The sequence below is a fragment of the Lepus europaeus genome, chromosome 9, assembly GCF_033115175.1.
Source record: "Lepus europaeus isolate LE1 chromosome 9, mLepTim1.pri, whole genome shotgun sequence".
NCBI classification, from domain to species: Eukaryota; Metazoa; Chordata; class Mammalia; order Lagomorpha; family Leporidae; genus Lepus; species Lepus europaeus.
The window spans coordinates 9,737,065-9,753,996 of NC_084835.1; the positions used below are offsets into that span (position 1 = coordinate 9,737,065).

The 16,932-nt window shown below is 44.1% G+C and overlaps 1 protein-coding gene and 1 pseudogene across 1 annotated transcript in view; one reads left to right on the forward strand and one right to left on the reverse strand.

The window, feature by feature from the left end:
* The window catches only part of RAF1 (Raf-1 proto-oncogene, serine/threonine kinase), a 95,287-nt gene that overhangs the window by 57,669 nt on the left and 20,686 nt on the right, over nt 1-16,932 (reverse strand). The gene's annotated exons all lie outside the window — the stretch shown is intronic.
* On the forward strand, nt 7,996-8,367 carry LOC133766418 (large ribosomal subunit protein mL42-like; annotated as a pseudogene).

Sequence of the window (16,932 nt, forward strand, 5' to 3'; positions counted from 1 at the left end):
TCCGCTGGTTCACTCCCCAGATGTTCACTCTGGCAATGGCTGGAGCTGTGCCGATTCAAAGCCAGGAGCCAGGAGCTTCTTCCGGGTCTCCCATGTGGGTCTCCCACAAGTCCTTGGGCCGTCTTCTACTGCTTTCCCAGGCCATAGCAGAGAGCTGGACAAGAAGTGGAGCATCCAGGTCTCGAACCGGAGCCCATATGGGATGCCGGCGCTTCAGGCCAGGGTGTTAACCCTCTGCGCCACAGCGCCAGCCCCATGTCTTCTAACTTTCAATGTTGCTGAGAAATGCGAAGTCATTCTGACTCCTGATCTTTCATATATTTTTATTCTATAAGTGCACAGATTATTATGGTCCCTCATTATTGTAAAGCTTAATGTGTTAGGCATTTGAGAGGCTTTTAAAATGTGATGGTTTTCAAGGGGTAGGCTTTGGTGCAATGGTCAAGAATTGGCTTGGGATGCTCACATCCCCTCTGAGAGAGCCTGGGAGCAGTCTTGCCCCTGCTTTGGATTCCAGATTCCCCCAAATGCTCACACTGGGAGGCAGCAGATAATGGCTCAAGTTCTTAGACCTGGATTGAGTTCTCAGTTCCTGACTTTGGCCTGACCCAGCCCTAGCTGCTCTGAGCATTTGGAGAAACTAGTGGATGTAAAATGTCTATCTGTCTCTCTGCCTTCCAAATGAAATGAAAAAAAAAAAAAAAACTACAAACATACATACATAAAACATAAAGTTCAATCCGATAGTCTTTCAGTTGTCCCTCCCCTGCTCTTTTTCACCTATGGTAGAGGCTCTCCTAAGATGTCTGGTAAATCTTAGCAGTCTGTTTTTACCTGGGTAAGATTAAAAGCTGACTGGAATCTTTGAACACATGGGTAAAGTTTGCTATCTTTGCGCTTCACCTTAAGGTAAAAGAATTTAGGTTGTTAGCTGAAACTGGTTGATCCACTGGAGAAGAGGCTGCTGGTCTCTGCAGTCAAGAGTTGGGTTAGCACAGTTGTCAGAATAGCACATGTACTATTGACTGTGCCTGGAAATCCTCAATACCCACCTAAAAGGCTCACTGTTACATTTAAGCTATTATGAAATAGATTCTGTCCCTTCTATCTAACGGTCCTAAGCAAAAAAATTACTAAGTAAGGACTAAAAGTACAAAGAGTAGTTGCTCAAAAAAAAAATAATAATAATACTTGCTACATAAATGAACAGCAGGTGCAACAACACTTTGATTACTGGGTATTGCAGAGTACTTCCCAACAATTACTTAAAGTTTAGTGGATAGAGCCAGCGCCGTGGCTCACTAGGCTAATCCTCCGCCTGCGGCACCGGCACACTGGGTTCTAGACCCAGTCGGGGCGCCAGATTCTGTCCCGGCTGCCCCTCTTCCAGTCCAGCTCTCTCCTGTGGCCCAGGAGTGCAGTGGAGGATGGCCCAAGTCCTTGGGCCCTGCACCTGCATGGGAGACCAGGAGAAGCACCTGGTTCCTGGCTTCGGATCAGCACAATGCACCGGCCGCAGCGCGCCGGCCGCAGGGCCAGTAGAGGGTGAACCAACGGCAAAGGAAGACCTTTCTCTCTGTCTCTCTCTCTCTCACTGTCCACTCTGCCTGTCAAAAAAAAAAAAAAAAAAAAGTTTAGTGGATAAAAGGACAGGTAATGGGTTTCAAATTCAACTTTGCTAATTATAGGTTGTCTGAGCTTGGGCAACTGTACACACACCAGGTTAATTAGATATAAAATTAAAATAAAAATAGTACAGAGTTCACTGAATCACAGTGACAAAAAATATCATGAAAGTAACTAGGTTAGGCCAGCGCTGTGGCTCAACAGGCTAATCCTCCGCCTTGTGGCACCAGCACACCGGGTTCTAGTCCTGGTCGGGGCACCAGATTCTGTCCCGGTTGCCCCTCTTCCAGGCCAGCTCTCTGCTATGGCCCAGGAGTGCAGTGGAGGATGGCCCAAGTGCCTGGGCCCTGCACCTGCATGGGAGACCAGGAGACGCACCTGGCTCCTGCCTTCCGATCAGCGCGGTGCACCGGCCGCAGCGCGGCAGCCATTGGAGGATGAACCAACGGCAAAGGAAGACCTTTCTCTCTGTCTCTCTCACTGTCCACTCTGCCTGTAAAAAAGAAAAAAAAAAAAAAAAGTAACTAGGTTAGAATCTAGCACATAAACATAAAGAGCATTCCAAAAGTTTGCAACCATTGTGTACCTCTGTTATTCCACATTCTTCAGGTGGAAAGTTGAACTTACACAGTTTTGTTCTGCTTTTTTAAGTCTCTTACACTCACTAGGAAGATTAGGAACCAGAACACCATTTAGCAGAAAGTAGGGGGGCTAAATTGAGTCCTTCAACTTCTAAGAGCTTCAGTGAATTCAAAAACTCCCAGAAACCTAATACAGAATCTTGTGCGAGTGTACACATACAGCTTAACCTTAACATTTGAAAGCAATCATGATCCAAAAAGAATTAAATATCACCAGGATAATGGTGAGCAGCAATTAGAAATTCTTTGACCAGTACTTTCTTTGCTCATTTCTGACTTGCTGTTTTAGACGTCAGTAACACATTTCAACATTTAAAAAGTCTGTATCTATTGTGCTTTTATAGACACTTTAACAAATGAAGTAGGGAATACAAGCATATCACAAAACTATAGTAAAACCATGCAGTATAGTAGAAACATTACAACCACAAGATGTAAAGTAAGATAGCACATTCTAAAACATAATTAAAACAATCTGGGGAAGAAAGCCACTTTAGGAAAAGAAAATCTAGGAACAGCTTTGTGGCACAACAGGCCACAGCTTGCACCCCATGTCTGAGCGTTGCTTAGAGTCATGGCTGCTCTGCTTCTGATCCAGCTCCCTGATAACTTGTCTGGGAAAACAGACAAGTTACTTGGCCCCTGCCACCTACATGGATCAGGATGGAGTTTCACACTCCTAGCTTTGCCTGGCCCAGCCTTAGCCATTTGAGGAGTGAACCACCAGATGGAAGATCTCTCTGTCTCTCCCTCTCTGTCACTCTGCCTCTCAAATAAATAATTTACCAAAAAAAAAAAAAAATCACTTGATATCTAAATTAATCTAAATGGCTTGCCTCCTCTAAACTACAGTTCAGGAACTAACCTTCAGCTCCCTCAATTTGCATGGAGTCTGGCACACAACAGATACTCAGATATGCACTGAATAAAATAACACATGAGCAGTTCACTAACACTTAATTCACCTGGAAGCATTCTCTTTGAACTGATTTTCCTAGGTCTAGATTCCTACATATTTGAAATAGGTGGTTTAAGTTAGGTGCTCATTTAAAAGTTTTATAGTTGGAGTAAGCTGGCACAGCAGTTAAGACACTGCTTAGGTTACCCACATCCCACATCAAATGCCTGGGTTTTAAGTCCCAGCTCTGCTTCTGATTCCAATTTCCTGCTAACATACATCCTGGCAGGCAGCAGGCGATGGTCTAAGTACTTGGGCCCCTGCCACTCAGGTGGGAGACCTAAATTGAGTTTTTGGATACCTGATTTGGTCTAGTTCAGTCTTGGCTGCTTGCAAGCATTGGGAAAGGAACTAGCAGACAGAAGAGCTCTGTCTTTATCCATTTGCCTTTCAAATAAATATAGATTTAAAAAAAAAATGGAATTGCAAGTAACCAAAAACCCAACTTCAGCTAGTAAAAATAAAAAAACAATTTACTGACTTATTAACCGGAAAAAAAAAAAAACAACAACATCAAAGGTTGCACGGCTTCAGAAAGGCTGATCCAAGGGCAAGCACGTAGGCCAGCAGTTAAGATGGCAGTTAAGATGTCTGCATTTGAATCCCAACTCCAGCTACTGACTGCACCTTTCTATTAATTCAGACCCTGAGAGACAGTGATGATGGGCTCAAGTAACAGTTCCTGCCACCCACATGAAGACCTGGGTTGACATCCAGCTCCCAAGTTCAACCCGGCCCAGGCCCTGTATTAACATTCAGAGAAGTCAATCAGTAGACCTGAGAGCTAGTAAATGCTCAGGCTCACAAATCAAAAATAAAAGGGTGAGAGTGGATAAGGAGAGGCAGAAAGACACACAGAGGTCTTCCATCCACTGGTTCACTCCGCAGTTGGTCGCAACAGCCGGAGCTGCACTGATCCAAAGCCAGGAGCTTCCTCTGGGTCTCCAACATGGGAGCAGGGGCCCAAGGACTTGGGCCATCTTCTACTGCTTTCCCAGGCCATAGCAGAGAGCTGGATTGGAAACAGAGCAGCCAGGACTAGAACCGGCGCCCATATGCAGGCGGCGGCTTAACCAACTAAGCCAAAGCGCCTGTCCCAATTCTTTTGTAATCTCGTCTCTGCCTACTTTGGTGTCTGCTTCAGTAAAAAGACAACAATCCCAAGTCACAACTTGGGAGACTACAAGCAAATTTGGAGGCTAGACACATCTTCATCTAAGTCTAGAGGGTAAACAGCATTTTCCAGGGAAGCACTTTGGAACAAGGATAACCTAAACACGGCCTCACATTTCATTGGAGTTCAGTGGGTCCCTGTAAGCAAATCACTATGTCCAAATAACTGAGCTTTGCAGACTGGTTTAAGATAATTGGAACTTAAGGATAACGTCAGTCTCATTCAGTCAGACCACGTAACAGGGAATGAGAGTCAACAGTTTCCCAGAGAAAATATTGAGTTACCATGAAAGGAAGAAAACAAACAGAAGTCCACCAACACTGGTGTACAGGTGAAATTAACAATGTCAATGGATTAAAGTAAGGAGCTTGCAGAAGAATCCAATAGCCTGCTGTGTATACTCTTAAATGGTATAACCAAAATTTATCTTCAATATTTATACACAAGGACCCATGCTGTGGCATAGCAGGTAAAGCCGCCACCTGCAGTGCTGGCATCCCATATGTAAGCCGTTTTGAGTCCCAACTACTCCACTTCTGATCCTGCTCTCTGCTGTGCTCTGGGCAAGTAGTAGAAGATGGCCCAAGTCCTTGGACCCCTGCACGTGCGTGGGAGACCCCAAGGAGGCTCCTGGCTCCTGGCTTCATGGCCACAGCTCTGGCCGTAGCGGCCAACTGGGGAGTGAACCATCGGATGGAAGACCTCTCTCTCTCTCTCTCTCTCTGCCTCTCCTGTGTGTTAACTCTTTAAAATAAATAAATAAATTTTTAAAATATATATATATTTATGTAACGCCCAACCACAAAAGCAAAATGGGTCTTTCTAAGCCCTTGTGAACCTACTCTTTAGTAAATCTAAGGGTAAAATCCTTCAAAGGACGCAGCCTCCTAAGCAGGTAAAGGAAGATGATACCTAAAGTTTTCTCATTTGTTTTCCTCAACACATCTGTCCCTGGGATCAGGAAAGCAAAATTTCTATAAGATGAAATATGATTTATAATAGAAAACAGATTTTTTACAAATCCAGCATGTTTTAAGCATCTAATCTAAGCCAGACCCTAAGCTAGATGTTTATATGCTATTTCATTTAATTCACATAACTTTGAGGTCGATTTTCTTAATCTCAGATAAGGACAAAACTAAAAAAACTATATAGTTTGCTTTATCTGAGTTTAATCCAGGCTCTGTGACCAATTACCAATTCTACTATAAATAAGTCACTGGGAGCTGGCGCTGTGGTGTGGCAGGTAAAGCCCCCACCTGCAGTGCGGGAATCCCACAAGGGCACTGGTTTGAGTCCCAGCTGCTCCACTTCCGATCCAGCTCTCTGCTACGGCTTGGGAAAGCAGTAAAAGTTCAAGTCCTTGGGCTCCTGCACCTGCGTGGGAGACCCAGAAGAAGCTCCTAGCTCCTGGCTTTGGATCGGTACAGCTCTGACTGTTGCAGCCAACTAGGGAGTGAACCATTGGATGGAAGACCTGTCTCTCCCTCTGCCTCTCTGTAACTCTGCCTTTCAAATCAATAAATAAATCTTAAAAAAAAAAAAAAAGTTACGACAGATATCACAAGACATCATGGCCCTGTGTCTCCTTTGTATTTCTGGCATTTTTGCACTCTGGTTGCCAGAGCTATTTCTGACTCTAAATTTGCCATTGACAGCCTGCTTTGAAAAATACAGATCATCAAACATGATTATCGAACAAGAACATGTGTAAGAGGACAAAAGGAAGAGAAAAGGCCTAGGGACCTAGCCTACTGAGAACTTACAGGCTATCGCCAGGAGATTAAGGCTATCAGAAATTCAACATTCAAGTAATCAAGGTTCTCCTACACAGTTGGACTATAAACCCACATACACTATATAGCAGTTTTCTTAACATAAAACTGTATAAAACTTCACAATAGCAGTAACTCAAATTTGTGAACATCTGTATAATTAGTTCATTCTTAGTAGATTGCTAAGCAGAGCTTTCAATGGCTAACTGAACCGAGCACCTACTTTGCAAAGAGATCTGTACCTGAACAATCTTCATGGCCATATGAACCTAGGCAAACCACTACACATCTCTATCATTTATAAAATGAGCATGACTCTTTTTTTTTTTTTTTTGCCAGGCAGAGTTAGACAGTGAGAGAGACAGACAGACAAGAGTTATAGACAGTGAGAGAGAGACAGAGAGAAAGGCCTTTCCATTGGTTCACTCCCCTAATGGCCGCCACGGCCTCCCGGTCTCCCATGCAGGTGCAGGGACCCAAGCACTTGGGCCATCCTCCGCTGCCTTCCTGGGCCACAGCAGAGAGCTGGATTGGAAGAGGAGCAACCAGACTAATACCCGGCGCCCCAACCAGGACTAGAACCCGGGATGCCAGAGCCACAGGTGGAGGATTAGCCAAGTGAGCCACGGCGCCGGCCATGACTACATTTTAAAATACCATGAGAAGTAAATAAAAACCAAAGAATAGGGGCCAGCGCTGTGGCATAGCTGGTAAAGTCACTGCTTGCACTGCTGGCATCCCAGTGAGGCTGGTTCGAGTCCCGGCTACTCCACTTCCAACCCAGCTTCTGCTATGGCCTGGGAAAGCACTAGAGGATAGCCCAAATCCTTGGGCCCCTGTACCCATGTGGGAGACCCGGAAGAAGCTCCTGGCTCCTGGCTTTGGATCAGTGCAGCTCCGCTGTTGCGACCAACTGCGGAGTGAACCAGCAGATGGAAGACCTCTCTCTCTGCCTCACCTTCTCTTTGTAACTCTTTCAAATAAATTAATTAAAAATAAAATAAAATAACAAACTCAATATCTGTTCCACGGTGGGAATTTAATGCATATTACTATTATTAATGATAATATGAAAGTGCTTATCAATAAATAACGAAGTAACCTAGACATTATCTTTGGATTATATTCCTCATCTACCACATTCAATCAACCATCATGTCCTGTCAGTTCCTCCTTAAAAGTTCAACCAACCACTTAAGCCTAATCCTAACCAATCTAACCTAAGCCACCATCATCTCTTGCCTAGATTACTCTAAATGTTACTAGGCTCATTCCCGTCCCTCTAAATCTAGTTGTCTAGAGAGCAGTACCAACTTAAAATGAATTTGGATTAGAACAAGATGACACGCTAGCGGGACAAAACTGGTGTGCCTAGAAGCAGATTTTGAAAGCAGTTTTCTTCAAGGCATCTTTTTTCATTCCAGCTGATAAACAGCGTCTTGATACACCACAGCAGCAGCAGTAATGAAATGTATGGTATTAAAAAGAACTATCTTGGCCAGCACCACAGCTCACTAGGCTAAACCTCTGGCTGCGGCGCCAGCACACCAGGTTCTAGTCCCGTTCAGGGCGCCGGATTCTGTCCCGGTTACCCCTCTTCCAGTCCAGCTCTCTGCTGTGGCCTGGGAAGGCAGTGGAGGATGGCCCAAGTGCTTGGGCCCTGCACCCGCATGGGAGACCAGGAGGAAGCACCTGGCTCCTGGCTTCGGATCGGTGTAGCGCACCAGCCATAGTGGCCATTTGGGGGGTGAACCAACGGAAAAGGAAGACCTTTCTCTTTCTCTCTCTCTAACTCTGCATGTCCAAAAAAAAAAAAAAAAAACTATCCTGAAACATTTATCTCCAATCTAAAATGGAGCTTTATATTGTGTTTGCCATAAATCTACATAGTCTCCTATTGCAAAGTAGAGTTTGCTTTGACATCAGATGGCAGGACAATACTACGCTTTCACCCTTCTTCGGACATTCCATACAAACACACAAAACCGATCCCTCGACCAGATCCTGTGCTTAATAATGAAGAAACACATGATCAAGTGCTGCAAATCAGACTGGCAGAAAAAAGTGAACACTGTGAGCAAGGACCCAAGACAGAACAACTTAGCAAAATGTCCTTTACTAGTAAGCACTGCTGGTCCTCATGGACATCATCACAGACGTCCTAAGAAATTGGATCCTCCAAGGGACAGATGATACTGAGGTTCTTGGAATCAGAAAGGAATGTTATCCTGTGCCTCATTTTCCATATGAGAAAATGCAATCTGGTAACTACTCCCTATATGTTATATAGTAAAATAATCATTAAATATCCTTTCATGTAAAAAAATAAATAAAACACATATTTGGTCATATTATTCTTCCACTAAAATCCTCTAGTTCATTCCTCAATATATTCAAAATAAATGTCAAATTCTATTTTTTTTAGATATATTTAAGTATTCATTTGAAAGGCAGGGTTACAGAGAAAGACAAAAAGAGAGGTCCTCCATTCACTGGTTCACTCCCCAAATGGCTAGAACGGCTGGAGCTGAGCCAATCCCTAAAGCCAGGAGCTTCCTCTGGGTCCCCCACGCGCGTGCAGGAGCCCAAGGACCTGGGCCATCTTCCACTGCTTTCCCTGGCCATGGCAGGGAGTTGGATAAGAAGTGCAACAATGGGACTTGAACTGGCGCTGCAGTCTCACCCGGTATGCCACAGCACTGGCCCCTCAAAAGCTTGAACTAGACCTTATATGATGGTCTGGCCTCCATCTCCCTTTCTCTAACCTTATCTCCTTCCTCTCTCTCTCTCTTGTTCACTTTATTTCTGTCATACTAATCTTGTTGCTAGCTTACTTCTTGTCAATCCTGTTTCTACTCTCTCCTGTTAGTCCTCAAATGGGAGCTCCCCTGATCGCCTTCTTCAACTGCATCTAATCCTCGGCATCAGTTTTCTCTCATTACTCAGTTTTATGGTTTTTGTACTAAGTTGTCACCTTTTGAAATTATATTAGATATTTGTCTGCTCAAGCATTTCTTTAGGCATACCACACTACCTTTAAGAGTGTCTAGCATGGGGCCAGCGCTGTGACATAGCAGGTAAAGCTGTCACCTGCAGTGCCAGCATCCCACATGGCCGCCGGTTCAAGTCCCAGCTGCTCCAGTTTTGATCCAGCTCTCTGCTGTGGCCTGGGAAAGCAGTAGAAGATGGCCCAAGTCCTTGGGTTCCTGTACCCGCATGAGAGACCCAGAAGAAGTTCCTGGCTCTTGCCTTTGGATTGGTATATCTCTGGCCATTGCAACCATCTGGGGAGTGAACCAGTGAATGGAAGAACGCGCTCTCTCTCTCTCCCTCTGCCTCTCTGTAACTCTGCCTTTCAAATAAAATAAATAAATTTTTTTTTTTTAAAAAAAAGTCTAACATACTAAGTCCTTAGAATAGATTTCCTGAAGGAGTAACAAACATAGGCAGTCTGGCAAATGGTGAATTCTAACAAAAATCACCAGTATATTCATTTATGACCCACACTATGCTAAGAAGCTACATTAGAAAAACTGCAGAATCAGCAAAATGTAACTGCTGACTGGCAGACCGTTAAAGTCATAATAGTTTATCATACAAATTCCAGTCAAAACCAACTGAAAATACTGTCAAGAGATCCAATTGTAAAAACTCAGCTTAAATATTTTAACTGACTTTCATTTGCAATTCTACAATCAGGCAAAAACTTCATTCCATAAAACAGAATGAGTACTTCAATGGCTAAGCAGAGGTTGGTTTTATGGGCAGAAAAGAGCTCAGGAAAACAAACTGACAACAGAAAGTGGACTGGTTGTTTCAAAGTTACTTTACAGGGTTAACACAGAGGAGGTAGCTTCATTATGCTGGCTCAGGTATACTAGACCCTTATTAATTGATGAGCTGGGAGTCTCCTGAGTTTGATTTTACTTTGTTTGAAAATTTGACCATTTCAGAGTTAAGTCTGACCAAGCGGCTGGATCCTGATTTGGTTTGGTCTGGTTAGTCCAAAAACAATGGCTTCCTATGAATTTTACTTAACAGTAGCCAACTAGGGACCGGCACTGTGGTGTAGTGTAGCGGGTAAAGCCACCTGCAGTGCCAGCATCCCATGTGGGTGCCAGTTCGAGTCTTGGCTGCTCCACTTCAGATCATGGCTCAAGTTCTTGGGCCCCTGCACCCATGTTGGAGACTCATAAGAAGCACCTGGCTTCAGATCAGCACAGCTCTGGCTGTTGTGGCCAACTGGAGCGTGAACCAGCGGATGGAAGACCTCTCTCTCTCTCTGCCTCTCCTCTCTCTGTGCAACTCTGGACTTTCAAATAAATAAATAAATAAATCTTTAAAAAAAAAATACCCAGCTAAAGCCATTATGGAATTCTATTTTAGAGATATTTCCAAAGTTTGATTCTCTACCATCTGGCATTTCCCTTCATAGCAGTTGTTTTACTTGTTTAAGACAAAAACAAAAACAACAAACCAGGGGTTTTGGCATTTGGTTAAAGCACGGCTTGGTAGCCCGAATTCCATACCAGAGTGTCTGGGTTCCAGTACCGGCTCTATTTCCAAATCCAGCTTCCTGCTTATTTGACACTGGGAGGCAGCAGGCGATGACTCAAGCAGCTGGGTTCCCTGCCACACGTGTGGGAGACCTGGATTGGGTTCCTTGCTCCAGTCTGGCCTGGCCCAACTCTGTAGTTGCAGGCATTTGAAAAGTGCATCAGCCAGTGGGAGATCTCAATCTGTCTGTCATCTACCTCTCTCACTCTCTACTTTTCAAATAAAGTGAATAAATACAAAATAAAACAAAGAGTAAGTACCATTCTTAATGTTCACTTGGTCTGTCACACTAAACTATACACATCTCCTACATACACACACTAAATTTGTCCTAAACAGACACTTTGCAAAGTAAAAAGTAGTTTTAAACCACACTGTTCCTACTCAAGAAATATGGGGGAAAATTTTTAAACATACTTAAGCTCACATAGAATGCAAAAAAACATATAGGAACATGACTTCATATATGGAAGAGAGACAGAGAGAAAGGCCTTCCTTTTTCCGTTGGTTCATCCCCTAAATGGCCACTACAGCCAGCGCACTGTGCCTATCCAAAGCCAGGAGCCAGGTGCTTCCTCCCAGTCTCCCATGCAGGTGCAGGGTCCAAGCACTTGGGCCATCCTCCACTGCCCTCCCGGGCCACAGCAGAGAACTGGACTGGAAGAGACTCAACAGGAACAGAATCCGGCGCCCCAACCAGGACTAGAACCTGGTATGCTGGCGCCGCAGGCGGAGGATTAGCCTAGTGAGCCGCAGTGCCAGCCCACAATGCCTTCTTAAGCATAACCATGTAATGTTAGTTGTAGTTTAGAATACTAGTTGTTAATCTAAAATATTCTTCATATACATGAGATGCCAACCATTAAACCAATCATTCTGTAGAATCAAGCAAATACATAAAATCCTGTCACTGTTTCAATCAATATTCACATTAGATTGCAAAGTATTCTCAAATCATAGAGCAGTGCTCCATTGTGTGGGAATTTGCTATGGGCCCAATACCATATGCCATAATGTTGTAGCTCAAAGAATACTTCCTCATTTTAATTAAAGGATGAAGTCATTTCTCAACAAATAAAAACAAGAAACTGTTGAACATCAACAAGTTTTATAGGTCACAGCTAACTGACTAGCTACTATGATTCAAAATACATTTTTCAACTATCAAATAAATTGAAACTATAGGAATTTTAAGAAAATCAACTTTTGTAGTAAATTCTTATTTTTAAAAATCAAGAATGCTTTCTTCAAGATTTTCATGAACAAAATGCACAAACAGAACTATTGAGTTTTCTGCTATACACCTAGTAGGAAAAAAGCAATGAAAGACAGCTAAGGGAAAGGAGGAATACAGCAAAAGGTCATTTTATTCATCTCCCACACTTTCAAGAAGATTGATAATCTTTCTAAAAGTCTAAACACTGGTACAGCAAGACACAAGTCCTACCCTTAATATTGCACTTACGTCCTCAGGCAATAAACCAAACAGAAAGCCAAGAGTAACAGTCACTGGTTTCAACCCCCCAGCATCAGTAGAAAAGTCACAAGTATTTTGTTGGCTAAGGAAAAAAGGTGTACTGTCTTTCCAGAGAGCCTGCAGCCTTGTGAGCACTGTTCCCGCAATCCTAATGCTTCACTCCACACAAAGAGGCACCATGTGGCTGACAGGCAGGTTACAGCAGGTAGAAATACTACTGAGTATACAAACACATTAAGGATCAAAGAAAGAGAGCAGTAAATACAGGCCATACTATGTTTACGTCTCAGTGTAATTCCTAAATAATTGATGAGATGTAATACAGAAGATACTTGAATAATTTATTCTGATGCTCATAATCTCGAAGTATTCTAGCTATGACAAAGGCATTTTGAATTCAACACATTTGTTTCAGTCTTCTCAATCTGTGACCCAGCTCTATAAATAATTTCAGTGAATTACTGCATTCAGAAGCATCTCTAGAAGTACAAGTCAGAAAACAAAATAAGGTTTCAAAAACCCTGGGAGAGTTCTGTGTTAAGTTCTTCTGAGTTTACCACACAGTGTAAAAAATAAGCAAGCATGATTACCTTCAAAGTACAACACTGTCAGAGAACAGCACACACAAAAAGTACTATTAAGAAGCTTTGGGACAAGTCAAATCAGGCACGATTATAATTATTAAAATCTAATTACCAGTACTTAGGGTATCATTTTAAGTGACTTGAGTCCTAACACATTTCTCACATTAGAGCCCAAACAAAGGCATAAATGTTTGACTCGAAATGCTACTCCATTTCTATTTATTTAAAAGGCACAGAGACCGACAGATCTTCTATCTGCTGATTCACTACCCAAATGCCTCTAACAGCAGGACTGGGCCAGCAGAAGCAGGAGCCTGCAACTCAATCTGGGTCTCTAACAGGTCTCTCATTACTTGGGACATCATCACCTGCTGCCTCCCAGCGTTCTCATTAGCAGGAAGCTGTAATTTGGAGCAGAGCCAGAACTCAAATCCAGGCACACAGATATGGGATGCAGACATCCCAAGCAAAAATCCTAACAGCTGCACCAAAAACCCAATTCTATTCTCCCAATTTCTGGAGATAAAGACACACTAGGGGCTGATGATGTGGCACAGAGTGCTGAACCATGGCTTAGGACGGTAGCATCCCATGTTGCAATGCAGGTTCAAGTCCCAGATGCTCTGCTGCTGATCCAGCTTCTTGCGAATACACCTAGGAAGGCAGCAGATGATGTCCCACATGCTTGGGCCCCTAACACCCATGTGAGAGATCAGATGGAGTTCCTGGCTCCTGGCTTGGGCCTGGCCTGGTCCTTGCTGGCCATTTGGCGAGTGAACTAGCAGATGATAAATCTCCATCCCCCTCTCTAATGCTCTGCTCTGCCTTTCAAATAAACAAACAGATAAATCTTTAAAAAAAAAAAAAAAAAGACACTAGAGCTTTCACTCAACCTTTCCAAAGGATTGATTACAGAAAGCTGTTCATTTTTATTTTTTTTAAAAATATTTACTTATTTATTTGAGAGGCAGAGAGAGAGATACAAAGGGAACATGGCAAGGAAGCCAGAGACAGACCCATCTTCCATGTACTCTGAATCACTCCCAAATGGCTGCCAACAGCCAGTTCTAGGCCAGGCACTCCAGCCTGCTCTCCTACATGGGTAGCAGGGGCCCAAGCACATAGGCCATATTCTGCTGCTTGCCATAAGCACTAAGAGGAAGCTGGATCAGAAGCAAAACAGTGGAGAAGCCCAAAAAGCAGCAAGCTGGAGCCACCAGAGAAATGGAGGGGAAACCTCAGACACAGCGCTGAGAAGCGAACAGCTGAAGAAGCTGCTGCAGACCTCCCAACAAAATCTACAAAGATCTCTGTTTGGATCTACCATGGGCAGTCAGCTGTCAAATAAAGCATCAGCCATAGCCATCAAAATTGTGTCAATAAGCCTAAAGAAACTGTTCCAACTCTTTCTTCAAAAACCCTCTCAGTAGCAGTGGCTTTTAAGAAAGAAGGTGAACCAGAGGAAATGCCTCCAGAAGCAAAGATGAAGGTGAAAAATACTGGAAGGGATACAACAACATCAGCAGAACCAAATTCCTTCAATAAAGGAAAGCATGGGTTTTCTGATAACCAAAAGTTATGGGAGAGAAATACAAAATCTCATCTTAGAAATGTTACAACCAAGACAATCAAATGATAAGTTTTGAAACGACAGTGGGGTGGGTATGAAGTTAAAAGGAACAGTTTCCTTTGTTAAAGAATGATCTAAGTCTGGCCGGCGCCGCGGCTCACTAGGCTAATCCTCCGCCTTGCGGCGCCAGCACACCGGGTTCTAGTCCCGGTCGGGGCACCGATCCTGTCCCGGTTGCCCCTCTTCCAGGCCAGCTCTCTGCTATGGCCAGGGAGTGCAGTGGAGGATGGCCCAAGTGCTTGGGCCCTGCACCCGCATGGGAGACCAGGAGAAGCACCTGGCTCCTGCCATCGGATCAGCACGGTGCGCCGGACGCAGCGCGCTTCCGCGGCGGCCATTGGAGGGTGAACCAACGGCAAAAGGAAGACCTTTTTCTCTCTCTCTCTCTCTCTCTCACTGTCCACTCTGCCTGTCAAAAATTTAAAAAAAAAAAAAAAAAAGGAATGATCTAAGTCTATCTTCGGAGATTTTTTTCCTTTTTTTTTTAAGACTGAGTGGCACACTAAAAATTGGTTTTAAATTGAAGCTAATATATGTTTTATACACAGATTTCAGACATTTGCTAATTCTGTAGTTTCACGTGATTAATTTCAAAGGTAACAGATAACCAGTGGATAGAAGACCTCTCTCTCTCTCTTTCTCCCTCTTGCCTGTCTCTTTAACTCTTTAAAAAAAAAAAATTTATTTATTTGAAAGATTTATTTTATTTATTTGAAAGACAGAGTTACAGAGAGAGAGGCAGAGCCATAGAGAGGTCTTCCATTCTGTTGGTTCACTCCCCAAATGACCACAACAGCCAGAGCTGAGCTGATCTGAAGCCAGGAGCCAGGAGCTTCTCCAGGTCTCCCATACAGGTGCAGGGGCCCAAGGACTTGGGCCATCTTCCACTGCTTTCCCAGGTCATAGCAGAGAGCTGGATCGGAAGAAGAGCAGTTGGGACTCGAACTGGCGTCCATATGGGATGCCAGCGTTGCAGGCTGGGGCTTTAGCCTGCTGCGCCACAGCATCGGATCCAATAAATCCTTAAAAAAAAAAGTCCCACGCCTTTTTTTTTTTTTAATAAAGATTTATTTATTTATTTGAAAGCAGAGTTAGAGGCAGAGGCAGAGAGATAGAGAGGTCCTCCATCTGCTGGTTCACTCCCCAGTATGTCCTCACCAGCTGGAGCTGGGACAACCCGAAGCCAGGAGCTAGGAGCCTTTTCTGTGTCTCCCATGCAGGTGCAGGGGCCCAAGGACTGGGACCATTCTTCACTGCTCTCCCAGGCCATAGCAGAGAGCTGCATCGGAAGTAGAGCACCCAGGACTCGAACCGGCACCTATATGGGATGCCGGCACTGCAGGCGGTGGCTTTACCCTCTAAGCCACAGCGCCAGCCCCATGTCCCATGATTTTTTAAACCAGGCCTCTCTTCTCATCCATTAAATGATATAGCACATACCAAAAATATAATCTTTTATTCATGCAGCTAATATTATAATATGCAGCAAATGGATAAAGACTTAAGGAAAATAAAATGAATATTCCACAAACTTCTTTTAAAGTCATTCTCCATCTTCATTACCCAAATTTTCTCCTCTGAATTGATAATAAATGTGAGTTAAAAAAGCAAAACCTCGGGGCTGGCACTGTGGCGTAGCAGGTAAAGCTGCCTCCCACAGTGCCAGATCCCAAATGGGTGCTGGTTCAAGTTCCGGCTGCTCCACTTTCGATCCAGCTCTCTGCTGTGGCCTGGGAAAGCAGCAGAAGGTGACCCAAGTCCTTGGGCCTCTGCATCCTCATAGGAGACCTGGAGGAATCTCCTGGCTCCTGGTTTCAGATCGGCACAGCTCCAACCATTGTGGCCAACTGGGGAGTTAACCAGAGGATGGAAGGCCTCTCTCTCTGTCTCTCCTTCTCTGTGTAACAAGAAAGGAAGGGAAGGAAGGGAAGGAAGGGAAGGAAGGGAAGGAAGGGAAGGAAGGGAAGGGAAGGGAAGGGAGGGAGGGAGGGAGGGAAGGAAGGAAGGAAGGAAGGAAGGAAGGAAGGAAGGAAGGGGAGGGGAGGGGAGGAGGAAGGAAGAGTTATACATAGAGAGTGAGAGACAAAGAGCTATTCCATCTGCTGGTTCACTCCCCAGATGGCCAAAAGGACCAGGGTTGGGCCAAGCCAAAGCCAGAGCTTAATCTGATCTCCCACATGGGTAAGGAGCCCAAACATTTGGGTCATCTGCTGCTTTTCCCAGGCAATTAGCAGGGAGCTGGACTGGAGTGAAGCAGCCAGGACTCTATTGGCACCCATATGGGAAGCCAACATTGCAGGTGGTGACTTTACCCACCACACCACAACGGTAGCCCCTGGCATGCTTTTTAATATGTAAGATTAAATATCACATGGGAAGCACATACTGTTAGCGTGAGACAGTAAATGTTACCTACTTTTATGATTTGTTATATAACAGTTCTACTGATTACAGTACCTACAAACTCTTCTGAATAGCACTTCAATCTCCAACCTGGGTATTTTTAAGTT